General features: G+C 32.9%; 1 protein-coding gene across 4 annotated transcripts in view; it reads right to left on the bottom strand.

The window, feature by feature from the left end:
- LOC106624824 (cadherin-99C-like) overlaps positions 1-24309 on the bottom strand; it is a 388115-nt gene that overhangs the window by 54737 nt on the left and 309069 nt on the right. The gene's annotated exons all lie outside the window — the stretch shown is intronic.

Consider the following 24309-nt stretch of genomic DNA (forward strand, 5'->3'; position numbering starts at 1 on the left):
AACATAACTTAACTTAACTAAAAAAATTTTCACTTAGCTTAAACATTTCTAAACTAAGTAATTTCGAACCTGCTATGGTATACACTAAAATATTTTAGAGCTTTTTCGGGTCTACTAAATATCATTATTTGAAATATAATATAAAAATAAAAATTTAGTTTGATGTTGGAAACACATATTCAATATACACTAATACTTTCAAAACCCATTACACCGATTCGACCTACTTAAACTAACCCTGTTGCATAAAAAAACAACAACAATGCTTCACACTGCTTATTAGTTAATTCAGTGGTAAGCAATATTAATGAAGCGTTACTGCAACAAACCGTAACACCCCATACTATCAGCAAAATGCTTTTGCAACACCAAATGCACATCACAACAAAGCATATAGCAGCTACTTGCAACAACACCCGGAAACGGTGTCCAAAGAACTCATTGTTAACATCAAAATAATAAGGTTAGGCAACTTGAGTGATCATTATTGCGGCAGCAACAACAACAAGCCAGCAACAAATACATCTAACAACAACAAAGAATTCTACACCAGCATTAGCAATAATAATAATAAAGCGCAGCACTTCTGTTGCAACATTTTTTCGAAACACAAAAAATTCTATAGAAAAAAAGAAACGAAGGAAAAAAACGATATAATGCAAGAACAGTAAGAAGTTCAGTACAAACAACAACAACAACAATAATAAGAATAGCAAACGAAAGCTTTCAAGCCGCGGCGAGCGCATTCCTTGTAATTGAACCTTAACAACAACAACAACAAAAACGCGGTTAAGAGCCCAGCTCAGTGAGGTACACTGCATAACACTAAACTGAACTTTGAATAGAGCAAAAGAGTATCCATGCGGGCGTTGGAGGCTGAAGCATTGTGGCAGCAGGAATGCAATCATAATATAACGGGCCAAAATCAGACCAGATCAGAGAACCACAAGGTATTAGGTGGACAGTGAGACGGGCAGTCAGCATCTTGCAACAACAACGCAACTGCCAGTAAATAGTGCAAGCAACGTAATAACAACAATAAAAAGGAGTTTGAAATGAAGAAAATTGCAAGCATCAGAAATACAAACCACAAGAACAACAACAACAACAAAATAAAAAATAAATTGTGTCTGGCAATGCAAACTCCACCCAGCGCCGTGCTACAGCTTCATAAGCGCGCATAGCGGATTGGCATGAGTTTAGCATTTTTGTACAACAACTGGCTGCCAACAGCAACACAGCGGCCACCGCCCCCCGCTAGAGGCGAGTAGCGCAATTTTTTGCTAGTTGTGCGTGTGCTTGTTGTTGTTGTGGTTGCTGTCATAATTTCTTGCCTCATGCCAATTACAATTCTCGCTGGTTGTTTTGTGTTTGTTGATCTGTATTTTTGTTGTTATTCATTGCTGTGGAGAGTCGCGCGCGTCAGCTGGCAGGCTGGTAGCTATTTGGCCGCTGCCACTCAATAATGTTGTTGGCATTGACGATTCAACTACAAGCAAGATCATATTACTCCAGCTTGCGCTAAATTGGTTTGCTGCCTTGCAAAAGCCGCAATCTACTCTGCATATGCACAACAACACGTTGAGACGCACACACATACACACATGCAAACTGCCAATCACTTGCATCACAAATTCCTCTTGACTTTTCTCAGGCGCATCGTCATTGCTGAGAAGAAATTCAAAATGTTGCGATCGCTAGAAGGTGCAAGCGATACAAATATATATATACACGCACACACACACATACATGTATGTGTATATAAAGACACCTGTTTCTATTTGTTCTGCAAATTGTTAATTGTGTGAACTCGAGTTGCTGAACTACTTTCGCAAAATAACGGTAATTATCTTCGAATGGCCAATGAAGACCCACCGACCTAAATATTTGCCTAGCTGATGTGTGGAAAATTATGTTAGGAATTCACTGCATTTCATTAAATACATACAAACATACATTGCTCAGAGCAGAAAGCTGTGAAGTTCACAGACTCGTTGTCTTATGTTAGTTCAACAAGACCTGTTTTCGTTGGTTCCACTGTACTTTGGTGTCATTAAATTAATTAGAGATAATGTTGGAACTCATGCACATAAATACTTTAATATATATAGAAATTACGTGCCAAGTTTTCTCCCGGGGTTAACTTCTCAGCTACTCTACCAATTTTAGTAAAATTTAGCACACTGTGTTCAGTTTGATCCAACTTAATTGGATAGTATATATCTTAATTATGTGAACATCAACAACATTCATATATAACTAAAAAATCTACATATACCAATATATGGTATACATATTTCTAAACAACAGCAGATTTTCAAAATTAAAAAAAAAATTGATTTTCAGTAAAATTCTAAATGGAAAATTCATATTTTTTTCAGTTGATAAATATTTGTTTTATACATTTTCAAAATTAAAACTTCGCTTGGATTCTTATACCGGCTGTATTGAGTAGTTTGTTATAATATGTATACCTTAGCCACAGGAATTATTATTATTTATATATATTGAGTTTACTTAGTATAGACATGTTTTCATTCAGAGTTCAATATATAATTTGGAAAGAAATGTCTTGACTCGAGCTGTTATTTAATCATGCGCAATGTTAGAGAACATACATATTTTATTCGTTCAGTTTTTCCACAAAATCAAACTTCTTCTAAAAAAGCTTAAGTAATATACATACATTAGGGAGCAACGCTATTTTTAAAAACAATAAAATAATTGGTTCTGTCTTTCTTTGGGTTTTCATTTTTCAATATTAAAATTTAGGTTAACTGAATTCATTCAAAGCACTTTGCAAGTTGTAGTTGTTTTTAATTAATAAAAAATGTATATTATAGTTATAGCTAAAAACAAGCATCCTTGCAAATTTTTTCTCAAAATACAGTGTGAGCAAAAGTCTTCTACCTTCTCAATAGATCATAACACTATACGCCCTATATGACAGTTGCTATATAATATGATCAAAGTCGGTTCATCAAAAAAAATATATTTTTCCTTTCAAAACCCGATTTTGACCATATCATATTATTTGTTTCACCGACAATTGGTATACACCATTGAAGTAAGGAGAAAAGATCGATTATTTCCATATTTTTAATTTTTAGCAAAATTTTATAGTATGATTTGCCTTTTGCTTTAAAATATGTCGGCTTTCGATTAGTGTTTAACTACAACACGAGATTCCTCTTTTATAAATTTTTCCAAAATACCGAAACTTTCTTCACTCATCATGCTCTCTTTGGAAGGATACTTTTAACTACTAAATTTGTGGCGTCAAGTGGTGCCCTCTCATTCACACTTTTCGATCTGCCCGATATAACACTGAAAAATTGCATGTATTATTTGTTAAGTATGTTAGGATTGGGTTGTGAGTGTTTGCATCCGATAACCAATAAATGGAGCTATGGTCGAGACTTTTGAAGAAATCTTATTTTTTTTATCAGATTTCGCTTTGGCTTTGTTTTTACTGTTATCACTTTAATTGAAATAATTGTAAAACTACAAAAGGAGAAAAATCTAACGTGAAATTATTTAGTCAGTAAAGAACTCTTGAATAAAGAAGTTTACAAATCGAGCCAAGGACTGAGAAAAAATTTAGGAAGCAATATGTCATCTGGGTATAAAATGCGTCTAACTAATTATTTTAAGAGCTTGAACACTTGTTCTTTGTAGAGTTTTCTTACTAGTTGTGGTATACGTCTTGAGGTTATACAAATAATCAATATAACCTGTTAGTTATAAACAGAACTATTATTGAGTTTGGTGTATCTACTAAATTCATCAAAATAGTTTCAAAGAATTAGATTACTTATAGTTACAATAACTACATCGAAGCACATAGTTTAAATTTTAAACTAAAATTTTATCAAATTTTGCTTATAAAACTAAATTTTTCATACAAATAACTTGTTATGTAGTTTGATGAGGCATTTACTTAACATCTCCATATTATTATTTAATCTTTTGTTAATTAGCATTTTCGCTCATAATTTATTCAATCATTGGACGATTTGTACCGCATCAAAAAACCTTCGCCTAATATGCGAACGTAATTGCCACATAAATATTATGAAACATTTCAAAAAGCACAACTAAATTTATAAAACAACAAATGTTCACAACAAGTGCCTTCAGGCTTAAAATATTACTTTGAAGCGACTAATTAAATTATAATTGAAATTTCAATTACACGCATTACCAGAAATACAATGAGGCATGAAGGTCTGCTGACCGTCTTACTTGCGGTATACAACAACTTTGTGGCACATTCATTTACTACATAACTAAGTGTATTACAACAAACAACATTTGCGGTTCATTTGCAATGCCAGTGACAGCATTGTCAGCGCATTTGGAATTTTGAAGCCGTTAACCATTTATGGTAATTTATTAACTATTGTGCACTTGTACTTAAGCGACTATGAACACACATACATGTAAACATTTTAATATATATGTACATGCCACATTTGTTGGTGGCGTGCTTGCAATTGAAAGTTGTTTTGCCGTCTGACTTCTGATAAACAGCTGAATGGCGGCAGTTGAAGGCCAATGTGACCTGCCACTAAAGCAACTTGTTCAACCAAAATGAGAAAACTTGCAAAAAATAATAAAATGAAACAGTTAAAACTTTAACTAAAAGCCGGCATACAAAAGACTGAAGCGACAAACTCCATGCAAAATATTACATGAAATAGAGTTCATTAAAATTTATTTTATTTTGCACTTTACAATTTTGCTGTTGCGCATGCGCATTAGGCATTTGCTGTCTTTGTTTAGAATTTTTGGTTTTGTTGCATTTGATGCCCTATTATCTGTGTCGAAGCTACCAAACGGTTAATTAATAGTAAATAGTTGCATTTGCGGCGCTTCGATGTTACGGCAAGCGAGCAGACAAATGAAAAAATGCGATTGCAACAAAAAATTTTGTGGCAAAGCCGCATCTCTGCCGGAAAACCGCATTGGAAAACAAGTTTTTATATATATTTTTTGTTTCGATTCATACGTTTGTGTCACCTCGTTTTGCTGCATGCTTAAATAATCGCGATGTCGCGCCTGTGCAGCAAAGGAGAAAAACAAGAATTCGCAAAATAAATTCAAATAAGATAGGCTGACAACAACAATGCCCCCAGCGAGTATTCAGAGTTGTCGTTAATGTGTAGCTAATGCCGTGAAATTTGATATTTAAGTGATGTCTGTAATGAAAGAAGACTTTTGACGCAAGGCAGAGGAGACGCTTGAATGATAACATGAAATATTTTTTAAAAATAATATAAAGACTGAACCCAGGTCTAATAACAGTAATCAGTGTGTTCTAACAGTACATCGTATGCTTCTTGATGTTAACTTTTGTAAGCTGAATTCTGACGTTGGGACATACCTCCAACAAGGAGGAGTTTTGGTGAAGCACCGTTCTACAGACAGTTCAAAGTATTCAAAGAACTTTTCAACTGTTTCTCTCTGTAGCAGTTCCAATCCAGACTTTATGCCGAATATGTTGAAACATCTTCTAGAATATGCTTGAGTAATATCAGTCCAGTCCTTTCCAAGCCTCACTATAACCGATGTAGAGATTTGATTTTGATCGGTTTATTTTGGTCAAAATTGGCTATGAAAAATTTTTGTCTGGACCTTAGCCTAAACCTCATGTCCCTAATATTGTGCCTTCCGATTATTTGCTGGGCCTTTTCCTCACTTACAACTTGTTTGGTATTCATTTTTATTTTTAATTCCAAAAAAAATTGAAACCCAAACCATAGTTCAACTCAAAACATACTTTCATCTTGCATGCGCCGTAAATAACAACCAAAATCCAACAACAAGAACAAAATGCAACAGGTTAAAGTTCAAATCCACTGTCTTCTGATACCGCGTTCTTCGTTGTTGTATGTGTGTTCCCACTGCACAATTTTGTTCGTGCGATGCGTCGTTTTGATGCTGTTTACCTATTTTTTACCGAGTTCATGTCAAAAGCCGAAACGAGTGTGGCAACTACACGACAAGCAGTTGTATACTTCTGAAATCAAAACCGAAAAAAAATATTGTTTCTCATATTTTAATAGGGTTTCGGCATTTTCCACTAAGCAGATGCGCCAATCTGCATGCAGAGCTTCTTTAACCAGCACTCCTTGGGCAATGGCGTTGTCACGCGGCAGCAAATGTTGCACATTAATTTGCTTCATTTCCAAGCCACTAATGCTATTTGCATTAGCTCAATATGTTGTTGTTCTTGCTGTTTTCGTTGTTTTTGTGTTTGTGCGCGTCACTCTTGTCAAGCCGCGCAGGTGCAGCAGCTGTCGAAATGCGCCTAACGGTGTTTTGCTATTAATTTTTTGTTTTATTGCTGTTTTTTTGTATTGTTCTGCTTGCTGTTGTTGTAACTGCTGACCAACAACAGTGTCACTTGGCATAGTCTCATCGTTGACCGCCATTACATGCGCATGTCGTTCTGCCACATCCAATGACATTTGCTTGCAACACTAGTATGCGGCACTCGCAATGGCAGTAATTTTTCTTAATGAATGCGCGAATATCCAAACGGTTTTAGTGCCTCAGCATATTGCTGGCTAGATATGGGTGTAAATTACCCCTCCAGTGTTTAACTTATGTGTTTGTAGGTATATTAATATATGCGTGTCTTTTAAAGAATCACTTTGGTCTAAGCTGTTTCTTTTTGTTGTGTCGTTGCCGGTAAAGTTTGTACGTATTTGCATTTGTTTTTGTATGAATATGGCAAAATACATTATTGCTCATTGGTTTCTTATGTTACCTGCGGCTCTTGGTGGTGTGCAATTCAGTGAGTTAAGTGGCACTTATGGTGATATATTTGATAATTTTGCTAAGAGAAGCCTAAGCTGTTATCCACGTATATATGTATGTATGAATACAATAACGATTAATTTCAATATTTGTATGTATATGAGAAGTAGTCTCTCGGACCTAAAGTATCGATTTGAAATTTCCAACTTTCCTTTTCTCCCACCGGTTAGATAACTTTGCAACTTTTTTTCAGAATATTGAACAAGCAGCAATACTTTCAGTTGCTTAAGTAGCACTGTGACCTGTATTAACTATCCTTGACAAAGTTTAGAGTAGATGAAACAGCTGTTCAATCGATTGTAGAATAATGTTGTGTCATTCGCGCTTGATATCTCATCTTCTATGATATTGAACCTTCGTTTGAATCATTTTTGAACATTCGAACTAATGGAACGAGTCGAACTCGGTTATTTTCGTTGTTTTTAAGACATCACTGATAGGTTGTTTAAATTTTTCTGAGCTTCTCTATAAAGTATATCGCGTGGTATATATTAGTTTTTAAAATAAATCGATGGTAATGGAACCATAAATATGACTTTTTGAAATTTTTTCGCTCTAACGTAACCTAAGTCAAAATATTGGATATTTATGGATATATTATATACTTTAAAATTTAAAACATTGCTGTTTTCAGTGTTTACTTATTTCGTTTCGTTGAAATTCTCTTCGATATCGATAATTAAATACAAAGTGAAATCAATATTTTGAATTTGTAACCTAAAAATAGAAAGGAGTTTTTTAATTGGCGTAAAAATTGTAGATCGGGAAGTACCAACAACACCATTAAAGTTGTATTCAATTTCAATTATCGCAAGCGTTTTCATTAACATTAAATTAAATAGTAAACGAAACGGTCCCACCGCTATCTATTACAGCCGCAATAGAAAACCGCAGAGAGCAAATGGTAAAAAGTGCTGAAAAAAGTAATTGGCTATTTAAAACAAATCAATTGGCAAAGTTAGACGAGCGGAAAAAATGTGTGTCAACACCAGCGGCTGTCACGCGAGCTGGTCAAACGAACAGACAATGAAACGCAAATGAAGCACTAACAGACATGTAAATGACGTATACATATATTCGTACATACTTGTTAATTGTTATTGTATATTTAAAGTACAGAAACCATATGAGTAAAATATATCTGTATGTAAGTGCACTTAACAAATGTCTATCTTTATGTGAAATCGAATCTGCAGATCTGTATGTTACACGAAAAGCATACGAATAAATGAAGGTGAAAGTGTGAAAGAGTGGCAAAAACTAACAGAGCGTAGCAATATTACACACTTTCAACAATTTGCACGATTGTAAGCGTGGCCGCGAGTAATTATATTGCAATTCTGTAGAATGTTTTGCTATTCTTCATTTGTGGTTTAGCTGAATTGTTTTGAGTTTCTTTCAACATTTTTTTCTCTCTCATTTAATTATTTATAATTCATCTTAAGTCTTCTTTTAGTATACCTTTTTTTTAATTTTTTCTTTATACGAGTATATGTATGTAAGTAATTTTTTATTTAATTTATTTCTCTTTTCCTGTTCTTTCCTTTAAAGTTTTAAGTTTTAAGTTTAAGTTTTAAGACTGAAGTTTTAAGTTCTAAATTTTTTGTTTTAAATAAAAATTAAAATTTTAATTATAGTTAGAATTTTAAATTTAATTTTAATTTTTAATAATTTTAATATTAATATATCTTTAAATTTTAGTCATTTTTTAAATTTAAATTTTAATTCTTACTAAAATCTCAGTATTAACATATATTTAAATTCATTTGTAATTACCAATAATAAAACAATATTTGTAAACTTGGCCATCATGCTAAAGCCCAAACCCCTCGTATCATTTTCGCATGCAAAATTCTCCGCTAATTATAAAATTCACTTGTTCGAGCCAAGGCTTAGTGAGCTGGAGCCAACATTGCAGATGATAAGCATCTTCAACATTTGCTCAAACAGCAATTACTGGCAACTGCAAAAGGCACAAGAATGTGTAGCAGCCTAAAAACGAGTGAGCACGTCGCAGTCCGAAACAAACACAGCAGCTGTAAATAATGAACCGTCGCAGTGGCGCTGCCAGCAAACGGTAACGGAAAATGTTGCGCGCAGCCCGAAATGCCAATTTAAATTGACTGAAACTAAAATAATTGCCGAACTAAATCCAGCAGGGAATTGAGTTGTGGCGACAGTGTACGAGTTAGAAAGAGCTCCAGCAGCCACAGGAGAGCCGATCGCTAGTACAAAATGCGGGAGAGGCTATGTTTGGGGATGCAGAAGCAAGTGCAAAGATCTAACTCGAATTGGTTAGACAAAAGTAGAAACCAGCTACGATGTACATGGCAGGCATAAGCGGATAAAAATGTTGCTGTCACTAAATGCCACAGTGACTCTACAAGCAATAAAAGCAAAACACACAGCGAAAAACGACAAATAATAAAGGGTAGCAGCAAAGCGCCTAAGCAACGCTGCCACTTTACAAAACCATTCGGCGCTTTTTCTGCATTTCCTCGTCTTTTTCTTGCTTCACTTGCTTGTGCCTGCAGCAGCAACAACGACAACAACAGATATATTGAAAATGAAATAATAAAAAAGTTTCGCGCTTAATTTATGCAAAATTGGCGAAAACGTAGCGGAAATCAGGTTAAACCGCGTTCAGCGTTAAGGTGGTGCATCGACAGCGGCACTACTAGTTGGATCGTGCAATCGATCAGGCGTTTGCGACGACCGGCTGGCCCAGCAGGCCCAACAAAGTGTGACTGCAGAATTGTTAAGCGGCTGTGGCTAAGCCCGAGGCGTCTTTCTGGTGGTGCTTTGCGTTTACACTGCGACTTTTTATTGTTTTTGTTGTACACATTATTTTTATTTTTTTTGTTTTTATTTTTTTTATTTTTGCAGTTGGCAGACAAGTTAATAAATCTGGTCAATTGCGGTAAATGTAGCAGTTTTCATACGTAAGTACTGTTATCATAGGCAATAAATCTATTGGGAATTGGAAACAAAACACATAAAAAGAATGCTTTATATGCACGCACACATACATATAACCACACATATATAGGTTTTGTTCAATGAGCTGGTGAAACGCCGCTTGACTTGCTGAATGTGTGGATTTCGTTTTGATAGATAGGCTCGTCTACGATTTGACATTAGACGCACCGGTGACATGAGGCACGGGACTATAAGTGGGCGAAATAGACATACATATGTACACATGGATGTATTATATATGTTCGAATGTACGAGATATTTCTATAATTTTTCGACGATGATTCGATGAATGAATGCAATAGTGGTATTATTACATTAATACTATTTTAACTTGATATAAAAAGTATAAATTTGAAATGAAAGGTTCAAGAGCTGAAAGGATTATAAAAATTTCTCAAAGCAAAAGTCAAGCGCCTAAAGTTATGCAATTTTCATTTTCAATGTATTTAAATTTTGATTTGTGAGAAAATAATATTCAATTAATTTAGTTAAATATTTAATAAAAAATATATTTTTCAAATTATTTCCCAAAAGTAATATAAATAGGAGGGATCAGATATTTCCTGATAGTATTTTTTTTTCTTTCCTATTTTTATGTATTTTTTGGACAGCTTTAACTTTCTTGGTTGTGAAAATGAGTTAAGCTGAACGTCTAAAAATATTTAATGATTAGATTATACACGTTAGATAATGAGAGTTAAATGAGTACTAAATATCAAAATAAATATGTTTTGCATAAACGAATTCTAAATATTTTGAAACAGAAAATAAAAGTGACAACACTGGCCAATATGTTTTTCAAAGGTGTACTACATTCGGACGTATTTACCGTAGATCTTCTATAGAAAAGGAAATTTCTTTCCATCAACTCTTCTGAGGAGAAGATCAGAGCTCTTCTCCTAAAGTTGTACATAAAATTGTATTCCATTTAGTTTCCTACATTGCGAAAAAATTCAAGAAAAGTAAAATGAAAAGACTTAAGGGATTAACTTTTTCATAGATTCACTGAGGTTTCTTCTTTGTTAACTGAGGACGTAGTTTTGTTAACTATAAATATTTGTTGAGTATCTCAAAATTTTTTGATGACTTATTTATTTCTTTCTCCACTCACTTGTGCGATTTAACCAGTTTCTTTTTGCTCGCCAAACTTAAGCAACCGCATTGACCTATTGCGGACCTTAACACTTTGAACTGCAAGAGCTAGAAGTCAAATGGAGTGGGCGAAAAATACATGCAGATTAACTCGACTGAAAATAAAATAAATGCCAAATATATACAAAAACAACAAAGAGAGAGAAAGAAGTCTGCGGAGCACGCGGCAGATGCGCCAAATCTCACAAGCAACGAGTTTGGAGTAAGCAAAAAACAAAAACAAATAGAAAGCATGCGATGAGTTGCAACAGAAAAGAGCGCTTCTATTTTATCTATCTTTGGTTCAAGAAGTAACTGAGAAATGGCGCAATATAAAGTGGCATCGTGACCAAATGAAATTTATCACAAACCAACGAAATATCCTTATCACTATGCAGCGATCGAACCATTAAGCATTGACACACACACTTACAATTACACAGAATTAACAAAAGATCATAGAAAGCAGCGCTGAATTGGCAATAGCCAGAGCTGAAGAAGTCCATGATGTAGGCAGCAATATACGGCAAATGTGGCAAATGAATAAATCTCTGATATATGGCAACTTTGTTTATATGTAAGTATGCATGTATAGTATAATTATGTATCCACTCTTGCTTCTGGGGCGCTTTCTATTTGGCTTATAAATTATGCAGATTCTCTATTGAACAGAACGAGAGCGCTAGTGAATGTTTAAGCTTAATATCTGAAAAGCTGTGTTGTCCAAGTTAATTTGTAAGTGTGATTTATAAATATTGATTTAAAAGTTTGTTTATGCTTTCTATTTATTTAAGAGAGTAGACAGAGCAACAAGAACAGTGGCTACTTGGGTTCAAATAAAGAAGCTCACAAACAATATTATGTATTTACGTATTCTTAGACCAAACATGTGAATCGTCGGAACAGCAAAACTTACAGAAATAGCAAAATGAAAGTCGATTTTAAAAAGTTTGTGAGTTTCAAAATGAGCTTGCTATGTATAAAGCTTTTGAAAATTATAAACTTGGAGTTAATAGTAAATCTCATTTGGTATTTGAGTTTTTAAGGGTTTTATTCATTATGAGCTTTAAAAGGTTTGTTATTTGTAAAATAGGAGATTTCCAGGGAGCTTTGCGGCTTTAAAAAAAGCACTACTTTATGTTACTAAGGCTTCGCTTTTGAGTAAGACTTTGTTTAAGTTAGTTAAAGTTTTTAAAAGCTTTGCCTCAAAGTATTTTATTTGTATTAAACTTTTGATATAATCATATCGAAATTTATGTGCCATAGTGCTTGAATTTATTTTTTTTTGCAAATTTACAAACTAGCCATGTAATAAATTTTGATGACAAAAGAAAATAATTAAAAATGGTCACGATTTTTCTCCAAAAATTTCAAAGTTTAATACAAAAAGAACTATTCTAATCTAATTCAAACATCCTCTCTAAAAGTACAGTAATTTTTGAGTGGCACTTGAAAGCTGATGAGAACAGTTTCAGTTGCAGTTTTAAATAAAAGAGTTGAGTAAGTGAGTTTTGAAAGTGAGCTTGAGCTTTAAAAGCTAAGCAAACTTTTAAACTTTGTGTTAAATAATTATAATCAAGAAGTAAAGAATGAACGTTAGTACTTATTTAAAAGCTTTGAACTCCAAGTTTTGATGCTACAAGCTCTTAAAAAATATACCTATTCGAATCTACTAGATTTCTCAAAAAGCTTTCGAAGAATTTTTTTATCAACTTGTATATGATTTGTGAGAAATGCAAAACAAAAAAGATTCCCATAAGAAGATTCCTGGAATTATACAATAAGAGTGTATCGTTTTGTAAAATTCTAAAAAATTCAGTTTGTACTTCATTAAACAACATTACAAGAACCGTCATTGTAATTATTGATTCAGTAACAAGCGCTTCCGTTTGACACTTGAGCACGGACGTACGACTACATTGAGGTTAAGCATCTGAGTACATACATATTTACATTGAAAATGTCAACAAAACTTCAAATTTGTCAATATTTACTTGCAATCTGCCGATTAGTGCGAGTGAGTGAGTGCATATGTAAGCTCGTGAGTACTTTCTCTTTGCCAACTCACGAGGTTCTCATAAAGCAATTTCTTTTTAAATGACACTTATGGCAGTGCTTAGTTTCTGGAAAGAGAAATGCGACCATATCAGCAGCGGCAACAACAAAGATAGCGGTGTATGAAGCAGTAAGCACTTGTCAGCGATTTTGTTTGCTTTGCTAGTTTGAGTTTGAAAAACGTTTATTTTGGTATTGATTTCATTTGCTTCTGATGAGTTAATAAACAAAGCTGGAGAAACGAAACTGTTTACATCATTTTTTTGAGCTCCCCTATAGAGTAGTGGTAGTAGCTGACTAACGGTAGATCGCAACTCAATATTAACTTCTAATATTTTTAATAATTTTGTAATTTTTTTTTGTTATTAGCAATAACACATAGTTTAAATTTATAATAAATAATTTTGTTAGAAAAAATATTAAATAATTTGCTCCGGAAATCAAGCAAAATCAAATATTTATTGTTTTTTTAGATTTAATAAAACTTTTTGCCGACCCTTTTAATAAGCTTGTTAATGGTAATAAATTAATAATTGATAAAAGTGCGCACATGTAACCTGTATGCATGCGCAGAAGTGCGTGTGTATGCATGTTGATGTAGGTATATTTGTGAGTGTGCTTAGGTGCTGCTGCACTTAGCTATGACTACGGTAAACTGTAGGTTGGCACGAAGAAACACGTACTGAGGCACAAATGAAATTGATATAACAATTATGTAGCGGTTATAAGTGAAGCATTGGCATGTCCGCTTATACATACATACATACATTACTTATGATAAATATGTGCTTGCAACTGCTGGTTTAAAAGTAGGCATAGACAGAGGCGCTCTTGCAATCATTATTCAAGTGAAATAATTTGTATACATTTTTTTATTGTTAGTTTTTATTTATATCATTCTCAGGTGAAGTTCTTATAGCATAAAAGGGTATATATTACCTTTTTCATGCTTTTGATCGTTCAGCTTGTATGGAAGATATATGTATGCTATAGAAGTCCGATCTGAACAATTTGTTTGAAGATTGAAGCGCTGCTTTGGAAAAAAATCTACTCCAGATTTCGTGAAGATATTTAGTCGAAATAAAAATTTTTCGACACAAGTACATTATTTTGGCTGAGTGGTCATTTGTATGGCAGTTTTATTCTATAGCGATCGTGGCAAATGAGCAACTTCTTGCAGAAAAGGTCTAAATTGCAAATATTAATATATTTAATTTGAGGGAATATATCCAAATTTTTCATTAATTCTGTTTTTTTATTAATATAATTTTTTTTTGATTTTTCTTTTATATAAAATTATTATTTTGTCCTTTTAATAATATTTTATTTTATGAATTTTTCTTAAAATTAAAAGTATATTTCTATTTGTTCAATGTTTTTTAATAATTTTAGGTTTACAAGGTTTACTGTTGTTAATTGAATGTTTAAAAGTTTTTAATTAAAATTAAATTTTGTTTGATCCTTCAAATAATTTTTTAATCTTGTTCACTGAAGTAATATTTTATTATTTTGTTCATTGTCGAAATAGTTGTTTTTAAAATATGTTTTGATTTTTTCCAAATTTTTATATTAATTTATTTTTTCGTTTTATAGAAATCTCCTATTCTCCACAATTAATTTCAACCAAAAAATATAGTGGGGCATGAAGTCTCGAAGCGTGCGCATAGAATCATAAGTAACTGGGAGTGGCCACTGCTGAATATACGCCTCGAGTGCGATCAGCAACCACAACAAGAGCTCTCGCACAAACACACGTATCTATAGAATGGATATACGAGCGCCTGGAATTGAAAGTTTAGATTTTCTGCTTTATCTGGGAACACATGTCGAAAACTAAATGCAAGTAACAACACAGAAAAGGCTGAGACCCATAAAAATCAATTCTGTCATACGAAGACTCCATTAGGCGAATGAAGATATCAAAAAGCTGGAAATGGTGAAACTCGCTAATCCACATTGTTTTCTGTTATTATTTTCCACGCTGACTTTGCTTGTAATTTTGGTTATGTGTGAGTGTGTGTTTGTAGCGCTCTCGTGTTAGGTGGGTGTGTTCGCCGACGTTTGACTGGCTGGCTGGCGGACTGTCTATCTGGTTGAGGAGATAATTTTTTGTCGTACATCACGTGGAATTGATTGTTTTCGATGATTTCTGTGCTCAAAGTACAATGCAAACACAATAACAACAACAATGCAATGTATAGTGTATAAGCAATGCAATTGATTGCCTCCACGTAGTTTTAAAGAATGCCAATGGTTGGTGGTTGAAATGCAATAAAATGCTAATGTTGTTTTGTTGTTTGTGCAAATGTGACCAGTTGCTGGTGAGTGGTGGGTATGTTCGCCGCTACTGCATTGGCGAGGGTGTGCCACACGTTCCAGAACCAATTATTTCGCCTTTTATTAGCTTTTCTTGACATTTTCATCACTTTCAATGTTTCTTTTACACCACATATTTGCTGCATTTGACCGATAATTGGTTTTTCGTGACTTTCGTATGTCAAATGCTAACTTTTGAGGCATTTGTTAGTATCAAAAGGCTTGAATCGGTGAGAGATAATAGAGTTTATAGCGATTTGTTTTTCAAATTTACAGTCTGTTTAAGATATAATTTTAGGCATACTTAACGTGGTGTGAGGAACAGAACTAAATATCACGACTAATCAAAGAAATTTAGATCGAAAATTGAACTTTTTAATGCCACAACTTTGGCATTACCCCAATATATAAACATTTTTTGCAAGAAGATATTAATCGTACAATGATCTAAAGTCGAAAAAAATTAGTAATTGAAAAAAAAATTTAATCTTACTCAAAGTTGGAGAACAATATACAAAATATGCACAAAAAATTTGACAGTGGTTGGATTTTTTGTATTCGAGGAATCACTAAACAAATTAAAAAAGGTAGATTTGCCATAAACTGATGGAACTGATTGACCTGAGCGGCCACATTTTAGCAGTCTGTTACTCAAAAACTATTTGAGATATCGATTAAAAATTTTAGTATGTTTTTCTAAAGGCTTAGACTATTGATATATAAAAAAGAAGATTTTTTGTATAATTTCACGATATGAGTGACCCGTAAGTAAAATAAAATAAGTTTGAATATTGTGGTCGTAAAGAGACGGTTAATTGAACTTATAAAATCCCAAGTGTATCAAATAAACTAAAAACAATAATTCCTACAAGGTAGGAAAAAAAAATAATCCGAATTATATATAATATTTAATGTGCTTTAGAGTCTACGATTATTACAGTTGTAACGAAGTTCGCCTCAAAAATAATATCTGAATACTATATTTGAGAATGTGATATATTTGGTTTGTTTGTTTAAATTCAGATTTAATACCATACTAAATATGCAAATATAAACATTTTCGAGTAAAATTAATAGAAGAAAAATGTGATACAACTTAAAAATATACATAAAAATTAAAATGTGAAATTTATGCATATTTTAAAGGCTTATATCTTTCTTTTGTGGTAACTTCGCAAAATTGGCTCAAGTGTTAACGACACATATTAAAATACGCACACAGAAATAAGTAATCTGATGTAGCTCCGAATTAGCATGCCCACATATATTTATAAATCTTTGCTTTCTTCAGTTTAGCATTTTCTTCCATTTCTATAGAGTTGACCAAGCAATATTGACCTAAAAATATGCATGTGCTCGAGAAATTGAAGACTGAACGGAAGAGCAAACGATTTTGATCACAAAACGGAAGGCACTTTGATGCTTTAGAAATGGATTTTTAATTTGTGATTGTGTAAACAAAAAGTGAAGAAAAATATATAAAAGAAAAAGAAGAAAAAGTGACCAAAACTTGCTGCCTCTCATTCGCATGCCACATAATGTTTACGTAAGTGAAAAAAGAACCGTCAAAACAAAAGTCAAAAATTATATGCGTGACACATTTTGATTACTTGGCTTTTGTTTACAAATCTATATTGCTCGGCACACATAAGCGCCTATCTTTCTGGTTGACCCACTTTTTGTGCATGTTAACGGTAAAATTTTAATAGTTTTTCACTTACGAAGTGACGATATAAAGCGTTAAGCTGCAAATTGCCCAAATGCATTTACAATTACTGTTGTTGTTGTGCCTATTTTTACAACTTGGATATTTAAAGCGTCTAAGTGGAGATTATTAGTTTGTTCGGCATGACTCACAGTGCCGACGTAGAAATAAACTTTTGGTGATTTTTTGGCTTTGCAATTAGCTAGTTCATTGACTGAGTGCTCATTTTCGAAGAAGTGGCGGTGAAACGGAGTCTCAGATATGAATTAGAAATTAAAAAACCGACTTAATTTTTTTTGCGACTAATGAAAAAAAAATATCGAAAATTAAGGTAATGTAAAAAAATTAAGAAAAATTAAATTCAGGTTCAAATTTGATGAAATACTTGTACTTTCTTTTTTTGAGACCAGCTTTAGTAATATTCTGTCGACTTTGAGGTAGCTTTTCGATTATTATTAAACAGGTAAAATCCGATTTAAAAAGGTTTTTGAAAACTAATATCCTTACTCCTAAACTTAGATCTACATTATTATATGATACCATCACAGACAGGTGACAAAAATTGTTGCCTACATTTTGGCGTGGAAGACTAAAACTCTGATTCCTTTGAATATTTCACAAAACGTTTTAAGTTAAATGATAATTTGTTGGGAAATTATTAACATACAGCTTTCGAAATTTGTTACATACATTTTGGGGCCATGATGAATGAATGAATGAAGATATAATATAACAAAATGCCGCTCCAGCGATGTTCTTTTAAGTTTTCTTTTCTGGAGTTTAGGTATTGTAGTGTATTAAACATCGTTTGAGAAATCATTCTGATTTTATTCTCCATGCACAATTTTTCATTGCTAGCCGATGTATTTTTTAATTATGAAAATCAAAACTTCATTACAGGCCGCACATCGATCTACATGCCCATCAACACTGAAATAACAAAACAGAGCTATCAAACGCCAACCCACAAAAATGTGCTCTACTTAAACCGCAAAATCATTTCAATGACAGAATAAAACGATTACCACCAACAATTGCTCGTTACGCGAGCTGTTAATTTTTTTTTTCGCAAGTATGTTTATATTTTTTTTTATATTATTACAGTTCACTTTAGTTTGCGATGATTTCCACCAACACACCCACACAAGCTAACGCAAGAGAGCTAAGGAATATGCAGAAGCAAATCTACTTAATTGAAACTGCTTCTCTGTATTTACTTGAATGAGCACATTGTTGGTTTGTACGATGAATGAATGGGTGAATATGTGTCTGAACTGATATTTCAAAGCAAACATTAAAATGCGGATTAAAAACAAAACGGACAAATAATTGCATGTAAATAGCATATAGTACACTGACTGTCAATATTTTACTCCAAATAAAAAAATAAAAAAAATAATAATAATAAAAATGGAAATAGAAATAAATGCGCAATAACAACTCTATCAGCGACAGCTATTAACTCAAAGCTCCACAAAAGTAAATAAAAAAGAATTAAAAACTACGCCAGTGAGTCTGCGATGAAAATCACTCACTACAAACAAATTCATCACGTCAAACGTAAATTAAATAATTGTTATAACAAAAACTAGAAAAAAACAGACTTTTTTTATTTAATTTGCTTTGGCTAACATATTTTTATGTGAGCGTATGCATATTAATTCTTATATGTACATGTGTGTTTAAGGTAGCTTTAAGAGGTGCATACCGCCACTTAGTCGGTGGCTGTCAAATAAATCAAAAATTTATCAGCTCCTTAGAGCCTGTGTCTGCAAGGATTAAAAAATGCTGAATTTTTGTGAGCGCAGAGTAACTTAAAAAAAGCTAGAAATATACCACTCCAAAAATGTAAAAAAAGTTATTTACTTTAATTAAATAATTTCCAATATGTTTGAACATTACTTTTATAAGCTAAAGAAGAAAAAGTTTGCCTTTCAATTAGTAGACTTTCAAAATCACATATTCGGAAATGCTTTGATTTCCAATTCGCCTTTGGTAACACCTTCGGTTATAAATAGCAACGTCACGGTGTAAATGCACAAAAATATATGTTAAGTTGAAATTTTTTACAAACTTACAAAATTAGTTTTATAACCAAAAGTTATCGAAATGCTTACAAGAACGCCAGTGTATATATATTTAAGGGCACCATAAAATCTTTATTTTACAGAATTTGCCACATTCTTATGAGCACCATTAAAAACCTGACATGAATTCACAAAGTCCTCATCTTTTTTAATTTACAGCAAATAATACAAAACGCAAAACGCAAAAAAAAAATCAAACGAAAATGTAATGCTGCCATATTTGCGGAAACAACAGAGAAACAAGCGGCTTTAAATTACAAAAAAGCTTTTAAACATACAAAGAACCTAAAACGGGAAAATATTGTAGCTAGAAGAAAAACAAGCGGTAGCTTTTGGGCATAAAATTTTATATATTTTTTGCATACATATGAACAAATATGACAACAAATAACCGCTAACAGCCAGCAGTTGCCAGATACACCCAAAAAGTATGGCGCATTGACAGTTTGACGAATAATTGTTGTTTGCATATATGTATGTGTGTATGGTTTTTTTTTATTGTTTTCAGCTTAATATGTTCTTAAAAGGATTTTGGCATTCATAATTTATTTTCGTACTTTTTTCTAAATTTTACTTGTAAGCTAGATTTTTGTGTGGCCGCCGGTTAAGCAAAGTGAAGTAATGACAAGCGCACATAAAAGTTTTTAATGTGTCAATAATCAGTCAGTCAAGTGGACAAGTGACGCGCGTGATGCGGCCGCAGGGTTTACAACAGAAGTATTGGACTCCGCAATCACAGGCGGAAAGGGTGTGGGTGTGAGGAATAAAAAATATATTTACCATTTTAAAATATAGATAGAATTTTGGTGTGTGTGCGTAAGTAACATTTATAACAAACATCACTTTTACAAATAAAAAATTATTTTGTTTTTGTAATTTAACAATAATTTTTTTAACCAAAAATATGTTTTCTTCAATTAACTAACAAAAAATATTAACTATTTTTATTTCATAAGAGAAAAAAATTAAAGTTTTTTATTTTCCGCCATTAATATATTATACATCGAGCGTCCAAAAGCAATCGCGCCACCATAACAAAAGACTTAAGTAACGAACTTGTTTTGATTCAGCTGCATTGTATTTTAGTTTTTTACTAGCTTGTGTGCACTTTAAGTGCCTGTGTTGAATTTAAATTTGGCTTAATGTGGAAACCAATTAAATTTTTTATATACGCCAATTTAAGGATAGAAGCGTTAATGTGCATTTATATAAACATAATCACCACATTTGCATATGAATATGAGCTTTGCAAATTTGTAAAAATGTCGTAAGTTTGTTGCTAACAATGGCACATTTTTGAAATTGAGGTTTATGCGGCGATTAGCAAAATATTGGCAACATTTATTTTAGTATAAGCAAATTAAATGTTAAAGCAGGGATTGCTAAAAATTATGTTGTTCTTGTGTTTTTATCAGCTTTCAATAATAAAAAAAGGAGATTAAAAGTTATTTTGCGAATTTGTTTTAATCAAATTATTACATTTAAAAATATGTACTGTAATAAGATCATTAAAAAAATACTTTTTAATGCACTCATTTTTTCATTTTGTAAGTTTTTTTTAATCATTTATTAAATTTCGAACCAAATATAACAAAAAAAAATTTGTTCAACGTTTTTTCAATATTTGAACACATTTTTGACCATTTAAAAATAAACCATTTCTGTGAAAACCGGGGTGTAAAGTTATCTCTTATGCCGGACTATTTGAACTCAAATTTTTATTTACATTACTTTAAAATCTTTATTTTATATTCGCCCTTCTAAATATGTGCTCATTAATTCAATTGTCCACATATACGTTAAATGAAGAAAGCCAGCAATAAATTTAAGCAAATTAATTAGTTGTTCAACACCTCTCGTGGCCATGGCAAGCCGAGTACACGCGTCGAAAGATCCGAAAACACGCTGTTATTGTCTGTTGAGCAGTCAAACGGCATCGAAACCAGATTACAGGTCATGTGCCTTTGCTCATGTCTCGCCAAAACATTCCTGTTAGTCAAAAGCGTGCCGCCTCTCTTTGCGTCAACGCGAAAAAGGAAAAACAAACTCAATTGTGCTAATTTGTATAAAACTAAAATAAAGAAACGAAAGAAAAAACCAAAAATGGAAGCTTAAGTTTACGGCGAAGAGGCAAACCTCAACAAAGTTATTGAAATTGGACGGAAATTGGACAATAAAAAAAAAAATAAAAGCAAAAGTGAAATTGAATGAAAAAAGATATTAAAAATTTTGGAAACGAATTTATAAATAAATTTATATAAAACATAAATAGCTTTATAGAGTTTCATGTCCTGAATGCACTTGGGCTAAAATTATGATGAAACTGGTTTTTAAATGCTTTATATGGGTGCGGTGACTCCGTTATTATGCGCTTGACAGATTCCATAAAATCACAATGCCAATTGCAGCAAGCGCATACACACATACAGATAAACATAAATATATTTATATGTGCAATTAATTGATATCCATTAACTTTTGCATATATTTTGTAGACAATCGCTTTAAACTGCTAATAAACTCGTCCCAAGTGACAATAAACGGACATTTGTGCATTTTGTTTTAAGTGCTTCTGATTGTTTTATTTCTTCGCTTCAAAAAGCTGCAGCGAAAAAGTTGTTGTTACAGAATTTATTGACAAAGGAAAAGCTATAAGAGTGCTTTAAACAAAAAAAAATCCATTCCAAATTTTAGTTTCCTCAAAATTCCTCACATTTTTCCAATTGTCGATGCAACTATATATTGATACTGATCATGAAAATCTAGAAACATTTAATGCTGATTAATGCTGCTACAACAAACAGTGGGCTTTAATAGTCCAACAATTCACGGTCGCTGTGATGAGTCGGCAAACTGCGGAGAGGTGAATAACATGGTGTAAAGAGATGGTTAAAACAAAAAGTAAACAAGTAAAAACTAAAATTGTATACGGAAAATTACTTAGAAATACTACATATGTACATGCATATGGTAAACATACACACATCTGTTCAAATGTACAGCAGCATAACTACACCTTTTTGCATAAATCGTCTGCAGCAAACGGCACTGACAGTGATGATGGCCAAAGTGCATTTACTACACAATTTGGATGCTACTCTTGTATATCACACACACACACATATAAATATGTCTGTATATAACCCCGCACGTGTTTTTGTGTCGCTTCGTGTGCGCCGCTTGTTGCGGTTCGCCTGATTAAAATAATGGTTTTAGTTGCGCCGACTTGAATTGAGTGCAACGGGAGCAACCTACATTTTAATGGTGATTTATAGCGCAGCGCTCACACACATACATTTATATAAATATCCACACTCGTTTATGCACTTGCTGGCTGCGCTTTGTGGGCATCTCTACTGCAAGCGACTGCACTTTTGTTCGCAGGCATCCGCTGTGGCAATTAGTGAACCATGTCAGTGGCTAGTTTTGGTTAAAAATGTCAAGTTCGGGTTTCCACTCACAAAAACAATAAATAAATATATACAAATCATATGGCAACATGGAATGGATATGGAAAAAAATAAACAAAATACACTCCCACATAGGAAGTTCGAGGCAATCGAGTGTTATTTTTTGCGGTCACAGTAAACTTTTCGTGTGGGCCTACGCAGACGAAATTAGTATTTCCACACAAATTGACAAAGTGCGCACAATCAGATGTAGCTGACTTAGATTTAGTGATTTACTAATTAAAATTTCAAGGGTATCTGGATTTCACTACCAATAAAAATTTGAATAAAACCAATTATGTTGTTTTGGAAATATTTTGAACATTTTGGCGATACATTACTTGGAATCCGACATAATTGCATTTAGCTTATGTTGAAAGCTGTCAAATATTTAAAATTTAGGTTAACCGCGATTCAGCTGAAAAAAAAAACAGCATGCTTATTAAGAAGTATACTTTTAGGATAACGATATTTCTCGTTTGAAAGAGAGAGACAGCTAGAGAGAGTGAATGAGATACATACTTAAAATTCCTTAGAGTTCACATATATTTTTTCATATTTGTTGATTGAGAGGTAAACTAGTCAAATGCAATTGCTAATCCTCCTCCACATTTCATTCAAATAAAATTTGTATATGAGTATGCATTTACAAGTACTTATACCCACTAATATATTACATATGTTAAGTAGTGAATACTTGGGTGCGCACTTTAATGGGAAGCACATATTTAAGGTTTTGTGAATCACTTACACTCCCGGTTAATGTTACAAGTGAAAATACATAAAATTTATAATAAATATAAAATATGCGAAAATTTATTTTTTTATAAAAGTTTATGTTACACGTAATTTAAAATATAATAAAATGAATCACTTCATCTAAAAGAGTGCGGAACGGTGTCGAAGAAGATGGTCGAAATAAATCCGGAGCGATGTCGATTGATGTGGTAAATCAATGGTTTGACGGATTAAAAAATGTTTGTAGCGAGCTGGATTGTACAAGTATATTACGCAGTGTCGAATCGAATTGAGGTGCGCGCAGGAGCGCTATTACTTCGAATGAGGTGTATCTGCTGCGGAGACCATCCTATTTGTTTGCTGAAGGGCGCGATGCTGTGGTGTATTGAGTTGTCCCGTGTGGTGATGTATGAGTGTGGTGTATTGTAGTGGGTTATACTAGGGTGCGCCAGTTCTTGCCGAGTAGAGTGGCGTGTATGTGTAGGGGAGGCTTATCTCATTTAAACAAGTAGCATTTATAATTTTCCTTGATATTCAGGAGAACCTCTTCTCCGATTTATTTTATACGATTTGGAGTTATTTTTCAAGGAAAATATCAACAGCAACTTTTATATGCTAGAGATAGTCTTAATAGTCTAAACTTTTTTTATGTTATACCGAGGTTCATAACTTAGGGTCTTTTAAGAATAAAAATGTGAAGTGACAACAAAACAACTTCAAAGTCATTGAAAATCATTTCTGCTATGAAAATTCTATATAAACTAATGCGTTTAAAAACATTAGGCTGAAAATATAGTGAAATAGCGGAAATAAAAATTTGTTTCTTCTTGTTTGGAGCTGAAGTGAAATTAATTTCTTTACCTCACTTACATTCATATCATCAGTAAGTTCTGAAAATTAATAAAAGGAAATCTTATAAGCTAACTTTCACAAAAATATGTTCACGTTTCTGATGCTGTCTGATTCCGATGCGCAAAACTGATATATATTTTTGTAAACTGTTGAAGAGAGTGGGCGTTGCCTT

The sequence above is a fragment of the Bactrocera oleae genome, chromosome 2 (genome assembly GCF_042242935.1).
Source record: "Bactrocera oleae isolate idBacOlea1 chromosome 2, idBacOlea1, whole genome shotgun sequence".
NCBI lineage: Eukaryota > Metazoa > Arthropoda > Insecta > Diptera > Tephritidae > Bactrocera > Bactrocera oleae.